At 34.4% G+C, this 17,173-nt stretch overlaps 1 long non-coding RNA gene across 3 annotated transcripts; it reads left to right on the top strand.

Annotated features, from left to right (window-relative positions):
• The first annotated feature begins 253 nt into the window (after positions 1-253).
• LOC131037189 (uncharacterized) lies at positions 254-11,659 on the top strand. Of its 3 annotated transcripts, XR_009358954.1 has the most exons (6): positions 255-658; positions 5,896-6,228; positions 6,329-6,420; positions 6,593-6,799; positions 6,909-7,088; positions 11,145-11,659. It is a non-coding gene; the product is annotated as an uncharacterized LOC131037189 (long non-coding RNA). The 3 variants fall into 3 exon arrangements; XR_009104188.2 differs by having other exon boundaries at positions 254-658; positions 6,329-6,799; positions 6,879-7,088; XR_009104186.2 differs by having other exon boundaries at positions 6,329-6,799.
• Positions 11,660-17,173: the final 5,514 nt, after the last annotated feature.

Below are 17,173 nucleotides of genomic sequence, written 5' to 3'. Positions count from 1 at the left end.
TACCTCTCTTATTCACTTGATCTCTCCTACTCTATTTCAAGTTGATTTGAAGCTAACACTTCTCCATTGAGACCTTTGTTGCACAAATATCATCTACTAAATGACCAACCAATTGAATTCATGTATTACATAATTGTATACAAAAAATAGATCATTTTTTTTCCTAATTAACCTTCCACACCTCTTCGGTGTACCCAATGTACACCAAGGTGCAATTTCTAGTAAATAAGGTGTATTTCAAATTTGTGCATAGACAATTCACATTTCACTCCGGGCAACCTATAAATTTATAGTAAAAGTCGTCGCTACCAGCTGATACGTCCACTGTTAGTCCAATTAACCCAGAAACCACTCACAAATGTTTTGGAGTATTAAGAAAGAATATGCTGGCAGGAAGACTATTGTTTTTCCCAGTTATTTTTAAAAAAACATTCTTAACAGGGTTTTTCCTCCAAGCTCAGGGTTTGTAGGGTTTTTATGGTTTCATTCTGTTAGCGCCAAAAATCATGGCGGGGAGCGTAGATAAGTTGACCACGATTTGGGTGGTGGTTATGGTATTCATAAATGGAGTAAATCGTGGTGCCTCAAATCACAAATACAGTAAGGGAGATTTGTTGCCATTATATTCTAACAAATTCGGCCCCTTCAATAATCCCATGTAACCTCTCTTTCCTCAATTGAACAGTCATTCACTTGTGTGTTGGCGTTTGAATGAATTTATCTTGGATTGCATGTTTTTGTAATTAAAATCACTGAGAATTTTAGCAGTTTTTTTAAAATTGTAGAGTAGGGTTCGAAAAAATTCTAAATTCTAACAAATTTGGGGATAAATTTACCATCTAACTGTATATTTTATCTTCTTCTTTTCTAGGATTTATTTGTTATATTTATCTTTACATTTTGAAAAGAGTAATTTGATAATTGCAAGAGATCATTTTGTAGACATCTATTTTGTTTTAATTAAAAACAGTAGAAATAAGCATCTAAAGAATGACATCTCTCAACATCGTTCTGTGTTCTTTAATATTTTTAAATAAACACATTTCAATCTTTGTTACCATTGTAATTTCCCCTCTTATTATAATTAAAATAAACAGATTAAATTTAAAATATTTGATGAATTTTTGCCCCAAATGATTATGTTGTGCGGCTCTATTGAACCTTGTTGTAAGAGATTCAGCGATTTGTGTGTCTCAATGAATAATAGCATTGTGCATTAGGAATAGAAGCAATAATAGCCCATTGTAACAACTCTGTTGACAAAGACCTCAAATGTATTGGGTTATCTCCAAGAAAGAGAAAGAAAAATACTAACAGTGCACATGTTTCAATCAACTATGGACCCTTGACTATGCAAATTAACCTGCCTTTCTTTTGGTAACGTGACTTAACTTTTGAGTCATTTCTTTTGACATTGTTTTTTGGCCCGTTGCAAATATTCAGCTATCATAACTTACAATACTTTCAAATTTAGTTTTCCTACTGTAAACAGTTCAATTGAATCTTTTATAACAAAATAGATTTAGTTTCTCTACTGTTAACAGTTCGATTAATTCTTTTGTAATATTTATTGCGAAACTTCACTTTTGATTCCAAACCTTGCAAGAAAACTATAACTATTCTATTGTTGCTTCTAAATGCCATACTTCCAGCTTCACAATTTCAGATTCTTAAAATATTTAAAAATTGGAATGTATTTTAGAAAATTGAGTAGTTATTTTTTAAATTTTAATTTGTAATGATGGAATAATCAATTAGAAATGATGTAATATCTACTTAAATTTTGTTGAAGCTATGGTCTCTCTTAGTTCAAACCCTTAGGTCAGCCACTTATTATATGTCTATGACTGCTATGGTCTCTGATCTTCACACTGTCATCTTTGTCGCACTTCAAAATAGAGATTGTTTTGATGGGTCTTTACTACCGATGACTGTTTTGACAGGCTTTGATACCACAATCTTTGGTGTTTTATACTGTTACAGTGAATTGCAACCACTCACCATGAGTGTTGTTTGATACTTTCATCTTGACCATGGTAGACATTATTGGTGTAAATAATTATTCATCATGGATATTATTACACCTTACTTAAGTTCACTTAGGAAATGCATTTCATTGTAGTTTGGGTATGAGACACTTGGGTGTTTGTCCCACATTGGGATAGTGTGTGAAGGATAATTTCCACCTTTTTATGGTGTTGATCTTGTTACTAGTTTATCATATCCACTTATTGTGGAGTGATAATTCCACCTTCGGTGGGTGATCCACCTCATGTGGAATATTTTGTTGTTTCTCCTACCTACCACACCTATTTCCTACCTACCCTTGTTTCTTATTGAGCCACATGTAATGTTTGTGTGCTCACATATCCATATAGCCTTGCCTATATAAGCAGGCTCATCTACATTGCAAACAACTATTGAACAACGATTGATGATCTAGTTGATCACATTTTGCATCTTGATAGAATACAGTTTATTCCTATCATCTATTTTGTTCTCTCTTATTTGTGCTTTCCATTGCCTCTTGATCTTGAAAAAATATCAGACATGAATGAATGGAGTCTTCAATAACTCTGTCTCTTAAAGATTTTTTTACTTATTACTATTCTTTGAGGATATCGTCCTAGTTACCATAAAAAATTTCATTAATACATTGTATATTTGATATATTATCATTTCTTTCTTATGGAAGTTTGTCCAAACCCTCTGTTTCTTTTGTTATTTGTCCTTCATGCATATTTCTTCATGGTTTTGATGATTTCCTTTAATCTTTGTGCTCACTATGTGCTTTGGTTCAAACCCTTGCTCAACATATATCTTTGGTTGGGACTGTACTTCTATATGAATGAGTCATTATTCTTTGCATACTATTGCTCAATATTTGGACTTATCCCAATATCTCTATGATAGTTATCTCAGACCCTTTCTTGTTATGAAACTTCCGTGGCTCTTGGGCTGCATTTATGGTTATTTTGACTCTCTTGATGAGGACTGTATTGTGCATCATTTTGTTAATAATACATATTGTCCTTGTCATCTCATAGAATTATGGATTTAGATTATATCCCTAATGTTTCTCTTTACTAATACCTTCAACTGATATAGGACTTCATGGTGGGCTTTCTTTATACTCTCACTGCCATCAAAAGAAGACTGCTTCCTTGGCCTTGAAGACTGTGCTTTCCTAGTGTATGTGGACTACTTACTTGGCCTTGAAGATTGCATATTTATGACTGTCTCTGACAATCCCTTAGGTCTGATTTATGGGAGTGAGATGACGATTTGAAGCTCTGTCTCCACTAGCTTGAGATCTTGATATGGCTATCTTCTTTATGTCTGCAGTCTATGGTATCTCTGTGATATCAAATTTACTCTTATGGCTTGAATGATCTTAGGTATACATCTTATGTGGCTTATCTAATTGCTGATACAGGAATCCTTGTCCTGTTCTGAGACTGAGTTTGGTGATGGGAGATGATATTACCTTTCAACATCCTTGCTCTACTTGAAGTCTTCTCTAAACACTGCCTGTCTCAACATGAAATCACTGTACTTTTGGCATTTCATTGCATAGGAATTTTCATCTAGATCTTTGTATGTTGTCCAATGGTTCTTGAATGCACTCTATGTAAATTTGGGGACTATGATATGATTGTTGGTAGCTTCTTGTGAACTTTCACTGTGGCTTGAGATTATAACATCTATCTAAGATATTTGGGCTAATCATTATCTATGAGGTCTTTTAAATTATTGTTATGTATCTTATCAGTCTTGTACATGACCTACTGCCCTATATGTTTCTCTTTAAACCTGCAAATACAGTTTTGACTGAGAACAAAGATGTTGCTATATTCATTGGTCATGCAATGAAGTGTATTGAATAGGTTTCATTGAACGTTGTGTCTTCCCTCTTGAAGATCATTGTACTTTTGACTGGCCTTTATGATTTGAGCTGTTAGAGCTTATTGTGTAAGAGATTATCTTGATTTTGATGTCACGGGGTTTTCTTATAGTTTTTTACTTGCTCTTTTTCTCACTAGTCATTATCCTAGTCTTCTTTGTGGCTTTCATTTCAACCTTTGACTGAGACCCTTGATGCCATCATATATTATGCTCTAAGATTTGATGGTTTTCTCATTAGACAATGATGTGACTGTATATTGTTTTTGTTGTCCCAGCTCATGAAGCTTAATCGTTAAGATGCTTTCTCTGTCTTTCATTTCAATTATTATCCTTGAGTTTGATATCAACTTTCAAAAACCTTGCTTCCTCTCTTCATGACTCAACTTTCTCAGTAAACTCTTTTGTGCTATGGTCGGTCTATCATTTTCCAAGATCACTATTTTAACCTTCATGGGATTCTATATGAATCTTGTCTTGAGACTATGGCTGTACTTTTTCTACTATAGAGTTGCTAATGGCTGCCCTCTTTCAAAGGCCTGCTCCAATGGCTTTAAATGAAGTCATTGATCTTTACTGTCTTTCTAATATGCTGAAGTATCCTTTCATTATCATCAAGATATATGATATCAACTCCCACTTTTCTTGTTCTTTACAGTCATTGTATATATTTTTTGCTCATAAAGATAAGGTCAAATGACCATGTTTTTGCCATTGTCCATTTTTATGGCACGAGTTTGACCCCGATGATTTAGGGACTATGCTCACAATACTTTGGAAATTATTCATAAGACCTACACAAGGTTCTAAATATAATCTGTCATTTCCCTCTTATTTCCTAGCCCTCTGCTCACTGTAAATAAACCTTATCAACTAGCTTTGGTCTAGTATTTGGACTCTGAATTGTCTGGAACTTTCTTTGACTATGTTTGATGAAGCTCTGGTAGGTCTGAAATCAATCTGTTATGAATTTTTTCTTGAATACATCTGCCCTAAAGATACCTAGTCTCTGATTACTCATCACTGTCTTGCATGCTAGTGTTATGAGTTGGCATATTCGTCTAAGTTTGTTTGGACTGCACTGTCTTTATTGTCCTTGGATGCACTGTAGGTAGCCATTGTCTTTAATAGTCTTTGTTTGGTGATTGCTATCAACACTTTGGAATGAGATAATAATTGTCAGTTAGCGGGCTTGTATTGGTGTTCATGCTTATGATGTGACTGCACTCTTGTGTGTAGAAACCCTCCATACCTGTTGTAGCTCTTGGCATGTATTTTCCATATCTCCAAGGGACCATTTTCTCACATTTTGATTGTCAAAGCTCTATTTTGTTATCCTTGTGACAGTCTTTAATGATTGTGATATAGCAATCTCAATCTTTAAGATTTATAGGTCTCTGCCATGATGATTGGTGGTATAATTGTTGTCTTCGATTTTTTAAAATGTTATTGCTGAATGATTATTATTGGATGTTTACATCGAATTTTTAAAATATTATTGTTCGATGTTTATATCGAAAATGAGTCTCCCAAATGGATTCAATGTTTGGATTCACTGGTTCTTTTGGTTTTCAAATGAATTTCAGAGAGGAGGGAAGTTTTGTTGGTCATGTTCTGGTCTTTGTGCCATGGATTTTCTTGCCATTATCTTCATTTGCATGGAATGCCTATTGTGAGGAGAAAAGAAAGGATGGTCCTTCAAAGCACATATATATTCTCCGTACATTGTATCTGATGAATCCAATCTATTTTCAGAAAACTGACGTGGATTCCAAGAATTTATCCGAAAGATTTTATTTTGGGAAACTCACATTAATTTTTAATTGAAATTTTGGAATGGGTTTTTCTTTGACCGTGTTTGTTTGGTTGTCTATTGAAGAAGTGAAATTGGAAATAACTGATTTACTATGTTTTATGGAAAGATCATTTTTACATAGAAATAATAATACCCATACCAAATGTCTAAATGGTGTCATACATTTAAATGTTCAGGAGAGTATCACTTGGATTTGATAGCCAGCTATAGAGAAGTTCCAATCATTGAGTTGTACAACAATGCTAGATGCTTTTGAGCCTTTTCATGGAGTTCTTCTTTGTGAAGGGGAGGACATGGATCCTTCCCTCTATGAGAATTAAAATGGTTTATCTCATGATGAATTGGATAAAATAAGGAAATTACACATCAATGATACTGCCATTGACAGAGCAAATGACTCCATTGAATTTTTGCTTGCTCAACACTGCCTTGAAAGGAACATACCTTATTTGGGTATATACAGAGGATCTCAACTCCTCAATGTAGCTTGTGGGGGAACCCTATATCAGGTAACCTAATCTAATATGATTTGATTTCAGGTCTATACAATAGACCAACTGGGTATTATAATTGTGTATTGAATTTTAATAAAGGCTTGCTGCATTGCAGGATGTTGAGAAGAGGTGTCTGAAAAATCAGGTTTTGATATTAAGCATATAAACTATGATAATTATGATGGGTTTAGGCACCCTATCAAAGCGGTAGAAGATACTCCACTTCATTCCTAGTTTCAAGATTCATTAGGAGTCGTCATGAATATGGATATTATGGTTAATAGCTACTATCATCAAATATATATAGCTCAATGGCTTTTATTCAACAAAATATTCAGTTTTTTTCCACCACCCACTCACATTTTTCTCTGATTTCCAGGGAATAAAGAGATTGGCAGAGATATTCATACTAATGGCATGTGGCCTAGATGGTTTGATTGAAGCATTTTATGACCCAAATGCATACAATCGAGAGGAACAAAAATTCATAATGGGTCTGCAATTCCACCCTGAAAGAATGTGCCATGATGGCCAAAACTGCACAGAGAATATTTTTGACTATCTAGGATGCCCAAGGCTTTATGAGGTAATTCCCTGTTTACAAATTCACTGATATCTGAATTTTTTTTACTCTGTGTTTCACAAATGTTGCCTATTTTTCTTAGGAATTTGTAAGAGTCGTTGTTGCATATCAGATAAAGTTGGTGGTCTGCAGTTGAGAACGTAAAATTGTGGAAGTGGGTGGTGAAATAGAAAAACAGAGCAAGAGAATAGTGAGGAGTTATTCCATAACCAAGTTGATATATGAAAATTAAACAATTTCCAATCCCTCTGCGAAAGCCTTAGATTTACATCCTGGAGCATTATTTTTTCAGGTACTCATCTCTTACTTTTTCACAAGAATTGAAAAACCATATTTATGAGTTGTCACAGTCTTCTAAGTTTGTTTGGACTACACTATCTTTATTGTCCTTGGATGCACTCTAGGTAGCCACTGTCTTTTATAGTCTTTGTTTGATGACTGTTATCAACACTTTGGAATGAGATAATCATTGTCAGTTAGCAGGCTTGTATTGATGTCCGTGCTCATGATGTGACTGCACTCTTGTGTGTAGAAACCCTCCATACCTGTTGTAGCTCTTGGCATGTATTTTCCATATCTCCAAGGGACCGTGTCCTCTCATTTTGACTGTCAATGCTCTATTTTTCTATCCTTGTGACAGTATTTAATGATTGTGATATAGCAGTCTCAATCTTTAAGATTTGTAGTTATTTGCCATGATGACTGGTTCTGCACCTTTGTAAGGTGACTACTATACCACTCCTTAGCACTTTGATTTGGGAGTGTTGCTATGATGATCTCAACACTTTTTGACTTCATTATTGTGGGTACCTTGATGGCTATGCCTAACTCTCTGAAGTATGAATGTACTGTTTCCTAAGCCTTGGCTGCAAATGGTCTTAGGGTTCTTCCATTGTCTTCTTGTTTGAAAACCCTTATGATGCATCTGTTGTGTGAGTTGGGACCTCTATCTATAAATAACTATCAAGGACCTGAATATTGCTCTTGAGACTGCTCTTTGTTTTTGTGATCAAACTTCACTTTCATCAAATGACTGCTCTGGAGAAAAACTCACACTTTGGCTGCTATCATATTCTTTAGGACTGCTTTTGGATAGTTATAACCCTTGATCTGCTATATTCACATTGCATTGAAGGCTTAGCTCCTTACATTTTATCCTATACTAGGAACTGATCCTTTTGATGGAACCTTCTTAATGGAATCAACTTCCTCATAGCCAAATTGGACTCACGGAGTCAAGTTCTAAGTATAAAAACTCATGTAGAACAACAAGTGCTCATCAATCAAGATAAATTGAGAGGATCTAAGATTGATGTTCTGCAAGCATATATATGCCAAGGAACAAGGTGATTGATTGAAACTACATCACAATTCAGAAATGAATTATGACACTGATTTTAGTGTGATGCAGAGATCATGTGAGAAGGATTTAAATATAAATTTTACAATCTCATGTTGATTAACAATACGTCATTTTCAAGTTATAAATGAAGGAATCTATGAAGACTTTAGATAGTGATATGTTCATGCTTGAAGATGCTCAAGTCAAGACATTTGTAATAAATTGGTACTAGGTATTTACATGGCATACGTTCCTGTACAAGAACTTTGATTTGCATTCAAATTTCTCTACTTTTTGTATAAGAATTCGTGGAATCAAGTATCTTATGATTTCTAAAAATTATATTTGTAATTCAGTTCATCCAGCATCCTATCTCAATCCTCTAAAGCTTTCTTAATTAAGAAAAATTACATCTAGAATGAAAATAAAGGGGACTTGTAGAATTTTTGAATCAAACTTTTGTGCCTGCAAGGTGTTGAGGGTTATATCCTCTCTTTTTTTTTCCAAGTAGCTTGCTATAGTAATATCCCATGACAAAATTACAGACTACCTTCCCCCACCCAGCACTTTCCCCTGCCATAAATTTGTCATGTAGCCCCCTATCTACCTATTGAAAAGTTATTTTTACCACTTTTAGGCAAAAGAAATTGTCAGGCGTAATATTCCTCCTTTCACCAGCATCCAGCCATGATGGATATACATGCAAATTGGAGCACAGACAAGGCATGTGGAGGAAGGAAGAAACTATCTTGAATTTCGAGGATTGGTGCAAAAATGATATTAAGTTATGCAAAACCATTTGCCCAAGTGCAAATTAATTTGCTTTATGGTAGCAACCTGTGATGTGAGTCTTGCCCAAGTGCAAATTAATTTGCTTTATGGTAGCAACCTGTGATGTGAGTCTTGCCCAAGTGCATATGTAAGTATCATGAAAAATTTGATGCATTTCAATTGTGAAATTGAATAAAAATTCTTGTTAGCATCATCTAGATGAAATGAATTTGATAAATGGATTATTTATTTCCATGAAAGATGGATTTGTACAAACCACTATTCATAAAATATGAATCCATTGACTCAAGAACCTCACATATTGTAACTTGACACACTGAAAAAAAAAATGCTACTTATCAATTCTAGATTTGATTTTTTATGCATGGCAGCTCAACCACATCACATAATTTTTTTTGAGTTCTTTTGTCATTTTTATGACTAAATGTTTATTTAAAATGTCAGGTAAGACTAGGTATTGTTTGTGCAACCCTTATATTCGAAGGTATTCAAAAGTTGAGTGGTGAAATGAGCTTTCACCCCTCCTTGGCTATAAGCAGTATGCTCTGTAAGGAGCTCTTTGTTCCAAAAGGGTGTCAACTGTTGTAAGATTTTGTAGCATTGCACACTATGGAATATTATTCCTACCTCCATACACTTTAGCCATCTTAACTGAATCGTAAATTGTTTATGTCCTTTAAAAAACTTTAGGTATTGTTTATGCTATAATGGTTCTGGAAGCTTATGATCCTTTGACTAAATTTGTATAGATATTTTATTTAAATGATGTATTTAGGCCTGTCTTTTTCAATCCAAAATGAGTGACTAGAGGCTAGAAGATCATTTTCTGTGCACTGGATCAGATCAGATCCATCCATTTTCAATTCTATATTCTCTCATCAATATAAAATATCAAAGAGTATAAATGATTTGGATACAAAAGACTCATCCACTAGGCATGCAATTTGTTGTATAGTTGTCTTACTTGGAAGATTCATAGTGATGCATGCGCAACAAGATAAAAGTTAAAATTTACTTTCATTTAGCTCTATACAAGTAAACTTGAAGCCTGATTAAGGGGTTTTATCACAATGTTTCAGGGAAAACTGAAAAGAAAGTGTTGTGGTGCTGCAAATGTTTCCCAGTTGATAAGCCTTATCATGGCCCGCAGTTTTGTTTCTTGAAACCTCTAGTTTATATACATTTCCTACATAATCCAAGTAAATTCAAGAAGGGCATAATTTTCTTTTCCAACCTTACAAAACCTTTTCTCTTTTCCATCTTCACAACAAGGCATAGGGCATTCCTTGATCAATAATCACTCACACTTCCCATGATTACTCTACACATGATCAAACAAAAATAGTCAATATAAATCTTAAATGGGTAGACAAATGGTAAAGAAACAGTTAAAAACAAAGTTATACCTAAGAAAAGGGATCATGACCTCTTTGTTGGTCTACAATCATATATTGTCTTTTAGTTCTGCACCTGTCACTGTTATGCCATTTAATAGTCACATGTCTCTATGGATTGTCATTGTTTGTTTGGCCTTGAATTTGGACTTCTTTCACACTTATTATGACAATGACTTAAAGTCTTCTATGATTGCACTTTCAGCTTCCTTAAGTCAAAACCTTTATCTATTCTTTCAGTTGTGATTGCATTTCCTTGTGTTTCATCATAACATGCCTCTATGAAAATTTTAAATGACCTCATGTGATTGTCCCTAAACAGGCATCATCTTTATTGGTTTCTTTGTTCTGTCTTTGATTTGGTAGGGTTTGCTGTCGTATGGAGTTTTGAAAAACCTTAAACCTATCCTAATGTCGCACCATCATAGAATTTAGGACTGTTCCTTGTTCTATTGACTGTATATTTGTTTTTTTGGATATGCATTATGACCGTGATTTCATTCTTTTCTTAAAGCTTATATCTCCATGCATACATTGAAATAGGATGCTTTAGCTTTTCTTTTATACTCTCTTTTTTTAATCATTGTTCTAACTCATTTTACCTTGAGTTTCTCCCTAAGAAGCTCCTCATTACCATAGCATCTTATTACTTTGTTGTTTATTATGACTGAATATTGACAATCATCTCTTCTCTCTGTTTTATTACTCTTGTATGGTTTTATGACATGGCACTATATTTTTATAATATAACTCTTCAAAGGAAAAAATTAAGACACTAGTATTTTTTCCATTTCATGGTCTCACTTGATTAACTTGATAGGTACACAAGAAAAGGTTGTTGAAGCATATGCCATTGCCGCCATCAAATTCAGAGGTCTTAATGCTGCAACAAATTTTGATATGAGCAGATATGATGTGAAAACTATAATTGAAAGAAGCACATTACCCATTAGAGGAGCTGTAAAATGTATCAAGGAAGCCAATATATTTTATCTAAGTGTTGAATGTTGTCGAACAGATGAGGACATGAATTCACAAATCAATACCTTAACCAGTTACACCAATGATCATGGTAATTACCCAAGTGGGAATGCAAGATGGCCTATGATTGCATTTCAACAACATGCATTCAATGTGATTTGCAATGGCTCTGTTGGAATTTTGTAAATTCTCTAATAGAATAATGTATATGATAGTTCCAATAGAAATATTTAGGGGACATCAAATGATCCTATCGAGGGGAAATGAACTATCCTATTTTATTTTTATGGGTTAGCCAGCATTCAGCTCCAAATGCAACCATTGTACAAAACACATTTTAATACATTGAAACAAATTATTGCTTATGGAAGTGTATGCTTGATTTCTTGAGAGGTTCTATCTCTTCGAAAATTTTCCTTAGTTCATATTTTTGTTCTCATGTTCTTATGTTTGGGAAATTAATGTCAATATTCAATAATGGTTATGCTATATGTGTAGTATGTTTTTTTGGTTGTGGGGGAACTCCCACATCATTTTGTAAGACATGACTTCTAGAAATAACTAAAAATGACTAAATATATGACCAGTTGATGACACAATAATGATTATATTTACATATATACTCTTAGACAACTTTGACTAAATATACTACCAATGGACGGAAATCAGTGAATAAAAATGACTTAATATACTACCAATTGACGACAATTAATGATTACAGTGACTAAATAAATGACCTCTTAACAATAATCAATGATTAAATTAATCACTAAATATATGACTATCATGACTAAATAAATGATCAGTTAACAACAATCAATGACTAAATTAATGACTAAATTAGTGACTAAATCAATGACTAAATCAGTGATCAAATTGATCAATCAAAACAACCAATAAATGACTAAAATAGTTTAGTCATAAATTTGGCCGCGTGATTAATGACTGCAATAAACTACTAATGGTCACACGATCAAATTTAGTTATTTATATGAAATTTTTGGTAGTTTTTTTAGTCATATATTGTTGTTTTTGTACTAGTGTACCATGGTGAAAGTCGGGTTACCGACGTCGTGTGTAGAGACTTTTCTCCTCCCTCCTTTAGGATTCAATCTCATCTTTTCACTTTGCACACACTCACAACCTACTGCCTCATAATAAATTTACCCATTCCCATCATGGCTTGTTATTGATCTACCTAAGATTCGTTAGCCATTCATAATAAACCCCCCTTTCACCCTTTCCTTCCATAATAAATGAGGTTCAATATGTACTTGGGGAAACATCCTAAATCTAGTGATGGAAGTGGTACCTTGAGCATCGCATGTTTTGAGGAACATCGTCTTTTCATTCCTCCTTATTTTCGTGCACAATCCACAATAAAAAATCATTTGCACTGCCGATCTGCAATAAAGTTTCATTCTTCTCCACAATAAAAGTATCAGTTTCATGGATTCAGTCAGTTTCAGGTGAGACACAATCAGCAGTGGGCTTTCAACAAATCAAATCTTTTAGTAGACTTTGGCAACAACATTGGTTTTTGAGTAATATTAGTCCTTTATCAGGAAAACAACATTGTGACCAAATCAAACATGTTAACATATGTGGCAAGAAACACAAATAATTCGAGGATTTCATTAGATATTGGTGTCAATTCTTGGTTTCCTTTTGATTTTATCTTTTGGTGACACGCCTTTTATCTTTTTCAGGATGTCTCTGACTAGATATTCTATCTTCGAGTTGTCTTTAACTAGAAAGGCGATGATGGGGTATGTTCACCTATTTTGCTGGTTGTGGATTGTTTCTTAGTAATACTATGACTTGTCCAAAGATATGAGGACATTGTGAGTCTAGTGTGAATTGGGGCATTCCTTGTTTGTGACTATCTGATCTCTATGCAAACAGGTACAATTCCTTACAAGCTTCAGCAACATATTTAGGTTCAATCTTGAAAATCAGGCATATCTCCTCAGCAACAATCCTTCTCCTAGTCATCACACCTTTGATTTTATCACTAATAATATGATTTTTTGAATGATTCAATTTCACATACCTCAAAGTCTTTTGATTGTTCTGATTCTCAATCTCTTGAATTTCTTCACCAACAACAATATCAAGAGTAATTGTCTCTACCAGAGCATTCTACTTTAGGATCTCAGTCTGTATTGGCTTTGAAATAACATCTTGATCATCAAACTCATATCTGCATGCTCTGATCTTCTTCTCATGACATTCATCAACCTTCACATTTGCACTTTCGACTATCTTCTTCAATCTCTTATTGTAATACCGATAGGCCTTGCTCTTAGTAGAATATCCCAAGAAGATTCTTTCATCATATCTTGCATCAAACTTCCTTATATCCTCATCTCTTTTGATATAACATTTTCTTCCAAAAAATCTAAAATATTAAATTGTAGGAGCATGACCAAACCATAGCTCATAAGGAGTCTTATCAGAATCACCTCTTATATGCACTCGGTTGAATGTGTAAACAACAATGCTAACAACTTCTCTCCAAAAGGTTTGTGAAACATTTCCTTCAATCATCATAGTCCTTACAACATCCAAAATAGTTTTGTTCTTTCTTTCAACAACTCCATTCTACTGAGGGATTCTAGGAGTAGATAACTGTCTTTTAATTTCATTCCTCTCACAAAATGAATCAAACTCACCGGATGTGAATTCTCCTCCTCTATCAGATCTTAGACACTTAAGCTTCAACCCTAACTCTCTCTCCACCTTATCTTTGAATATCTTGAACTTCTCTAGTGCTTCTGATTTCTCCCTTAAAAAGGTAACCCACATCATTCTAGAGTAATCATCAATCAACAACATGAAATATCTATCACCCTGCATGCTTCTCACTCTTGTAGGATCACACAAGTTAGTATGCACAAGATCTAATAATCCATTAGATGTATACAACTTACTCTTAAATGAAATTCTTGTTTTCTTTCCCAACTGAAATTATTTACATACCGAATTAGAAGGGTTCACAATATTCGTTAAATATCTAACAGTTTGAGTAGAAATTATCCTTATCATGCAGTCAAAATTAAAATGACACATCCTTCTATGCCACAACCAACTTTCATTAATCTGAGCAATCAAACAAATTTTCTCACCGACATTCAAGTGAAAGATATTACCTTTATTATTTATCCTTGATGCAATCTCTATAAAGGAGGCATTCAGAATCTTGCATTTACCATTCTTGAATTGCAAACCATATCCCTTATCAACCATCTGTCCAACACTCAAAATATTATGCTTCAAACCTTCAACATATAAGACATCATTAGTATTATGCTTACCATCAAAAGAGATAGAACCTCTACCACAAATCACACAAGCTTTCTCATCTCCAAACCTTATTATACCACCATCATACCTCTCCATATTCATAAATTTATTTTTATCACCTGTCATATGATGTGAACAACCGTTGTCAATTACTCATTCATATTTTTCTTAAATCTTTGCAACCAAAGCTTTCTCCTCAACAATGCAGCTTGTAGAATTCACTAGTACCGGATCATCTTCCTTGATAGAAATAAATACAAATTCATCTTCTGAATTCCCATTCTCAGATTCCTCATCTGTCGCACCTTCATCAACAACATAATAACATCTCTTCTGATATTTGTACTTCTGGTTAGACTTATAGGGCTTATCATACTTATCATGTTCTCATATCTATCATGCTCATCAAATTTATCATGTCTTTCACGCTTATCATACCTAGACATTCTTGTAGGACACCTAAAAGCAAAATGTCCTATCTTATTACAAGAGAAACATTTCAAAGGTAACTTTCCATTGTACTTACTGTCTCCCTTAGGAAATTTCCAAGTAATAAGTGCTTCAAGCTCATCCAACTCTTTTTCTTGTTCTTCCATCTCTCTCATTTCTCTTTCATATCTTGAAACCCTAGATGAACTCTCTCTCGGATCATACTTTAACTTCATGAATATGAAGGATTTAAATGCATTATTAGACTTACCATGTGATTCACTAAATTCACTCAACTCAAATGCAACTAGCTTACCAACCAACATGTCTCTTGTCACAGTAGTCACACTTTGGATCTCATCAATAGCAACAACTTTAGCTTTGTAAGAACGAGACAAGAATCTCAACACCTTAGCAACAATCTCATCTTCTTCAAGAGTTCCACTGGCACATTTGATGTTCATAACAAGTTCATTCACTTTAGCCATAAAGGATGTTATGTTATCATCTTCTCCCATCTTTACTGTCTCATACTTTCCTTTCAAACTCTGCAACTTAGTAACTTTAACTTGTGCATCTCCTTCATACAAGGTCTATAACTTTCTTTAGTTCTCTCATGCAGTCTGTAGACCCATCACATTAGTCATCTCTGAATCGGTCAAGGCACTCAACAATGCTTCCTTAGCTCTTATGTTATGTTTAACATCCTTGATTTTAGCAACAGTAACCGGACCATTTTGAGGAACATTGTAGATATTCTTTGTAATCTTCCAATAATCTTCTCCAATACACTTCAAATTAACTTCCATTTGATCCTTCCATACAGTGTAATTATTTCCATCAAATCTCGAACTCTTTTTTTTGAACACATAGGTTGCTATCCTAGATCTCCTCAAGTAGTCAAGCTTCTTCAGAGGATCTAGCTCTGATACCAATTGTTGGCAACAACAATGAAGGAAAACTGAGAGGGGGGTGAATAAGTTTTCACCGGATTAAACAATTTAAGCACAATCTTAGATCTGATCAGCTGCAACAAGAATATGATAAACTTATAAGGCACTAAGAGGGGTGGGGGGGGGTGAATCAGTGCAAGCAAAAACAACAACACAAATTTGATCACCACTTTTATCAATTTGAAACTTAACAAGCATGCAAGGAAAATAACCACATAAGATAACACCCAATAAAGCATGCAACTCATAACACAATGTTTTTCACGTGAAAACCCAAATGGGAAAAACTGTGGTGGGAATTGGTATCCACAAGATCAACTATCTGCAAAATAGGGATTTGACCGATTAAGGTCTTACAACTGCTCTGTTAGGAGCACACCCGGTTAAGAGTGTCTTAGCCTGGTTAAGAGCTATTACAATAAGGCCTGTTAGGAGCTACCTAGATATGGAATTTAAACAACACAAGTTAATGTGTGACCCTATTAAGGGATTTAACCTTCGGACCTATGAGGATCCTACCACACCCTGTTAGGATTCACCTTGTTAGGGGATTTTATCTTGCTGCAACTATTAGGGAACAACAAGTGATTGATCTGCTATTAGCACCTATGTGCCTGATTAGATCCGCTTCAGATCTTCTTCTAACACTTACTAAACATCAATATAGAGCTTCTTCTTTCACCACACAATCAAATTCGAACTATAGATCTCATGTCTCATACATCATCACACAATATACTCCTTTTTATAAACAGCTCTGCTAAGTCGGCTAAGAATCCTTGGAACAATTTCCTAGGTACATTGTATCTAGTCAATCTTGCACATCACACTTTCCTCATGTCGGCCACAAACAACTTAACTAAAAAATAAAACATTATGTCTACCGGTTTACCAATCTAAGTGACTATGCTCTACCGGTTAACTGTTCTTCCCGATTGACTGCTCATAACATCTTAACTCACTCATTCCGTCGAATCTACCGATACGGTTCCGTTCATAGACTCCTGCCAATTTCATGAACATGTGTTTCAAAATTCAACACTTAACTATTCATTAATCTTCCATACCGATCGCTTGATCATATCTCTGTCATTGTTTTACTGGTTCACTGTTTAACTGCTTCCTCTATCGGTTGGACTAAATGACTTAGATGATTGACAAAACATGGTTGCCATCAATG

Source organism: Cryptomeria japonica, chromosome 9 (genome assembly GCF_030272615.1).
Source record: "Cryptomeria japonica chromosome 9, Sugi_1.0, whole genome shotgun sequence".
In the NCBI taxonomy this organism is placed as follows: domain Eukaryota; kingdom Viridiplantae; phylum Streptophyta; class Pinopsida; order Cupressales; family Cupressaceae; genus Cryptomeria; species Cryptomeria japonica.
Note: the sequence above shows the minus strand (reverse complement) of the source record. Positions and strands in the feature narration are given on the sequence as shown.